This window comes from Balaenoptera acutorostrata, chromosome 9, assembly GCF_949987535.1.
Source record: "Balaenoptera acutorostrata chromosome 9, mBalAcu1.1, whole genome shotgun sequence".
Lineage (NCBI taxonomy): Eukaryota > Metazoa > Chordata > Mammalia > Artiodactyla > Balaenopteridae > Balaenoptera > Balaenoptera acutorostrata.
Window position 1 is genome coordinate 28794792 of NC_080072.1, and position 6000 is coordinate 28800791.

A 6000-nucleotide genomic window follows, 5' to 3' on the forward strand; every position below is an offset into this window, starting at 1 on the left:
AGATAAGCATCATCCTCATTATTAACAAACATTTATGAAGCACACATCATGTCCAAGACCTGTGACCTTTCAGTGAAATATGAGCGATGACCTCTACCTGCCAAGAACTTAAAATCTTTTAGGAGCTGATGTGTACACATGAGTAACTATTTCAGACTCTGGGGAAGAAGAGGCAAATAGGCAGTTGAGATAATATTCAATACCTGTTATGGGAGAACAGGGGAGGGATAGATCCCTTTTGGTAGGTTGATGGCAGAAGGACTTCATGGAGGTGGGATTCAAGTTGAACCCTGAAGGGTGCACTGGTTAAAAATAGATTTCTAAGAGGAAGAGGGAGTGGAGGCAGGAGAGAAAATGAGAAAGTCAAAGTCTGTAAATGGCCAGTTTGGTCAGAAGAAGGGAGTATATTTCATAGGAAGCCAAGAGGTGAGGAAGATAAGGGTATGTCAGAGCAGATGATGGAGAGCTCTGAATTCAAATCTACAGAGTCTGGAATTTCTCCCATTGGCAGTACATTAGTTCTTTGGAGAGTCTCGAGCAGGTCATGACATAATAAACAGCAGTTGAGGGGAAGGCTCTATTGGCAGCAATATGCTTGGTGGACTTGGAGAGGAGTAGACTTGGCCAGGGCAGCCCACAACACCCTGGTGAAATCCAGAAATGTCATCAGCCCCATTCTGCAGATGGAAAAACACAAAATGACTGATTCTGAACCCAACAGAATAAGAAGCTGTGTAGGGCAGTAAAAAAGATGCCTGCAGCAAGACTAGTGTTGTATCTCCTTAGCTGCATGGCTGCACTTTGCCAGCTCTGCACTGTCTTACCTTTGATGTTAGAGCGACTCTCCTAATTTGGGGTAATACTTCTCAGCTCCTCCAGAGATGGCAGCCTGGGAGAGAGAACCTCTTTGTCATTGCCAGATACACATTAATTTATACACCACGAAGGGTGCAAATTTTCCAAAGGAGTCTAGCTTGGGGTTTGATCCTCCACAAAGTGTAGAGTTCTCTCCCCCATCCACACCCCTCCTCTGTGGTCTGTATCTTCTCCAGGAACACAGAGAGTTAACCTTTGCAATCAGATTTGCTCTGTGCAACATGAAGTGTCACCCAGGAAAGCAGGGTACAGGCGTCTGTGAAATGTATGAAAAGAAGTCCAGGAATTCAGTTAATTAACCACATCAGTTTCTTAACGTGATCAATTTTAATTAAACTGAATTTTAATAGAGATCTGTGTAGTCTGTAGAGACCAATTGCTAATTCTACAAAGCATGTGCTGCTTTTCAGTTCAGATTTGCTCCCATCTAATTAATATGGATAGAGCATTAAGCCTTTTTGGACTCTGGTGGTTTTCATTTCATGACTATTAATGATTTTAATGAACTGGACTAATTCAGTAGTTTTCATCCCAGTGTTTCAGGGCTTTGTTCATCACAAATTTCAGGTTTATAATTGGTTTCCAGGTCTTAACAGTGGTCATTGATCAGCTTCAGCAGTTCCTTTTACAACTTGGAAGGCACTGGAGACTCAGTTAACCCCTTGTGGCCCGGAGCTGAGACGAACAGTGCAGCACTTCAGAACAGAAGCCTGGGAATTAACTACCAAGCTAACATAGCTACAGGGGCAGGGGAGGACTTAAAATTCATATGGCAATGTTAACACAGGACAGAACAGGAAAGGTCACCCCAGCAATACGGAGGCTTTAAATTAAAAAAAAAAAAAAAAAAAGACTGGTGATGAGCTTTATTTTTCAGCTTTAATTTTCCTTACTCCAAGTGAGAAATACATTATGAAATGAGCTTTCTTATTTTGGCAAACCAGACTTTCTAAACACCCATTGGCCCCTGCCAACCCCTAGCAGGCCTCTTTATCAATTCTCAAACAGCTAGGACTGAGGAATAGGGAAATGGAGAACTGTAAACAGCTGATGAAAAACAGAAACAGGGAGGCTGGGCTGAGGGGAGACATAGCTCGTGAAAACTAACACAGATAAAGAAATGAACACATTGGTGGATATGCACCGTGCCTTCTCTGGATCCAACTTCACCATCTGAGCATTGCTCATGGTCCTCGATTGCCCTGAAAACAAACAATAGTATTTCAGCCCCCCATTTAAAACAAAAAATCAAAAATTTAAAAATATTCCATAGCCAGGGTGACTGTTAGATCTCTTCATTGCTATTGCTTCTGAAAAGTGACAGGCAGGATGGACATAGAAAAGAATCCAGGTCATACCACCTATATAAAGCGAGGTAGAAGAAGGCAAATTCGCTGATATGGGCAACTGTGTCTTTAATTATCCAAGAAAGATCAATATAAACATTCAAACCCTAGTCCCAGCTTTCAGAAATGTAGTTCATAATCACTGCAACCTATTGGAAAGCTTGTTTTTGTAGGCCTACCTAAAAAATTTCCTCCTAGCCCCTTACCTATGTTCTAAAGAACATACCAATCTTCACAGAAGTGCAGGCTGGAAATTCTCAAATGTTCCAGGGACTTGTTTCTGAAGTCATTCTGCCGCAGGCTGAGTTAATTTGGATTCCAAATCCAGTTGGAATCTCTTCAGCAATTTGATTTGTAAAAAGATGTTTCTCATCCAGTAAGGTTCTTAACAAGACAGCAATTTTTATATATCATCTCTGATCCAAAGAACAACTGAAACTGAGGTCATCAGTGATGTAGCAGTTAAAATGACCCAAGAGAAAAAAATTTATAAAATTGAGAAATTTGATTTATTTTATATTTTACTCACTCCTGTTTCATCAGTGGTACTGGTTTCTTTGATAACATTGGCTGATAGATTATGTCTCTGATCAGTTAAATTCATTTTCCTCATATAGGTTAATATGTTTAAACAAGCTGCCAGTCATAATAAAGTTGTCTCCACATCTTTAATTCCTGTTCATCTCTAAATCCTTTTCAGTCTTGCTTCTGTGCCACAGAGCTGCTGAAATGCTCTGTAATCTATAAAATGGTGATAATAATGGCTTTCTTGTAGGGTCATTGTGTAGATTAGCACACTTAGCAAGGTGCCTTAATAAATTACGGCTGTTATTACCGCCCAAGTCACCAGTGACCTTCTGATAGACAAATGGCTTAAGTCCTCATCTGCTGAGCTGTCTGAAGCATTTGACACCATCCACCACGCTGCCTGAAACTCTTCCAAGAAACCATTCGTTCATAGTTCGTTCTTTCAGCAATTACATATGGAACATCTCTTATGCATAGGGTAGTGTTCTAGGCTCTGGGGATCCCGTGGTGAGCAAGGCAGAAAGTCTTTGTCCTCTTGGAGTTTTTATGTTTTTCTACTGGGGACAATAGACATATATGAATAAAAAATAATAGCTAAAATTTATTGAGCCATTAAATTTCACCAGACAACATTCTAAGCTTTTTGCATATTTTAATTCATTTAACTCATTTAACTCATAGGACAGGGGTATTATCATTATCCTCATTTTACAGAGGAGGCCATCAAGTTATGGAGAAGTTAAGTATCTTGGCCAAGGTCACACATTTATAAGTGATGGAGCGAGGGTTTCAACCAAAGCAGCCTGCTCCAGATTCCAGGCTCTTAAACCCAATGCTCTACTAAAAAATAGAAAACAGTGATACCACACAAAGAAAGTGACTTTAGATGCCGGGGAGGGGTGTTCAGGGAAGCCCTCTTTGAGGAGGTGATATTTGAGCCGAAACTCGAATACTGCAAGCCAGGAAGAGAGCCCTCACTGGAAACTGAACCCTGCCTGAACCACGATCTTGAACTTCCCAGCCTCCACAGCTGTGAGAAAATTAATTTCTGTTGTTTAAGCCACCCAGTCTATGGTATTTATTTTGGCAGCCTAAAAAGACTAAGGCACCAAGTAAAATCTAGAAGCCTAGAAAGATAACGTTTCTGAAACATTCAATGAAAGAAGGCCAGAAATTCACTAGAATGTTCTAAGATGAACCTTGACAAGAAGTGTTGAAAATGGTTGAAAACAGTGTGGAAAAGGAAAGCAAATATAGACAGCTCTTTCAAGAAGTTTTGCTACCTAGAGAAGCAGAGAAATGAGTGATAGATGGAGAGAGCCATCACATCAGAGGAGAACGTTTAAGATGGGAGATATTACAGAATGCTTGTATGCTGATGGGATGATCTAGTAGACAGAGAAAAACACATGAGACGTGATAGAGGAGAGATAATTGCAGGAACAAAGTCATTGAATAGGGGAGAGGGAATGAGGTCCAATGCACATGTAGAAGGATTGTCCTTAAATAGGTGCAGGGGCAGTTCACCCACTGTAACAGAAAGGGAGGCTGTGTCCATGGATATATGCACAAGGAAAGGCAGGTCCACAGGTACATGTATCAGAAGAGAGGCAAGGTCCAGGGGTACATGGGCTGGTAGGACAGAAGACTTGACAATGGAAAAAAGAGGCAGTTTTCAGTTTCTTTCTCTGTAAGCATAAACAATGTCTCATTCATATGCAGATACTGTTATTATTATCTTCCCCCTTATATAGATGAGGAAACTGAGTCCCAGGGAGAACAAGTAACTGGCCCAGGTAGTTCACCCAGCTAATGGGTGGCAAGACTAGGATTTAAACTAAAACTGCCTCTTCCAAGTGCCATTTTTTTTCTTGAGTGAAATAAAAAGGCACCATCATTAGCTGAAAGTGAAAAGGAAGAAACAATTTTGGAGTTTTGAAAATAGAGCACAAGGTGAGATAATCATCTTAGAGAATAGAAAAGCAAATTAATTAATAGACTGTAATAAGATTTCCAGACTGTGCTGAAGGTTTTCTTGAGATTTGAGTCGTCAGTTTAAAAGGAAACTAGTCTGTATAGTTTTTGATTTTGTTCTGTGTTGTTTTATTTTGTCTACAGCTCTATTTAGCTGCTAAAACATAAGGGTAAATTTTAAATAGGGCTTGCAATTTGCCAGGAGTAAGTATTCATTAATTAAGATTTTAATGTTTAGAGTATGGGGTATTTGACACTCAAACTTTTAGAAGTGGTGAAATTATTAATACTTTCAAGTCCTAGGATCAGACCATGGAAGGTGTTGAGAGGTTTACAGATGAAAGTTTGTAGGATGTAATGAGGTCAAAGAAATGAGAGGCAGGGTGTAAATATTGAAATTTCCAGGGACAATGGCACGAATAACAGTGGAGGGAAAGACAGTGAGCTGATTGTTAAAATCTTCAGTGATTGAGAATAGTGTTTAGGGGATAGGTGGCTGAAACAGGGAGAAGGAAAAAATGGTGTGGTCCAAAGATGGTGTGGTGGGAGGGTGAAGGGAGGGACAAGGTCCAGAAATAGAAATAAAGAACAAGAAAGACACCAATTCCCAGCTGTATCCAAAGGTAGTCCCTTTCAACTATTTTAGATGAATTTTTTTGGCATTTTACTTTACATTTCTAAAAAATATACATACACTGCCACTCCTCCACTTTCCACGATTAAGCATTATTTATTGACTTTGTGCTTTGAAAGAAGAGGATTAGTTGTCTTTTGTGTACACACACACACACACACGCACCCTGAAACCATTCTGATTATTTATATAAATTCTATGTTTTTCTTTCTGAAAACTTATTTAAAAAAAAACAACAAACTTTGGTCCCTAGTGTTTGAAATTCATTACTCTGGGTACTTGGTGGACTCTTTCCATTTGACTCATACTCGTTGGATTTGGGAAAATTTCTTGATTTATTTCTCTCAGGCTAGACTGTCCTCCATTTTCTATTCTTTTTTTTTTTTCCCCTCTAACTCTGCAAAGCCAATTTATTGACTGTCTTGATAGATAGACCTTTTCTGGCTTTAATCTTTGCTATCAGATCACAATCTGGTCTATCAGATCACAATCTAGACTCCAGTACTGACATTCCAAGGAAGTCGGGATGAAGATTGCTATCCTTGTCTCATGATTTAAATAACTGAGATGTGATAATCTCCAATTTTGATGGGGAGGAAGTAGAGAACAAGAAGAAAGAAAGTAGAAAGAGCACCTGAGTGA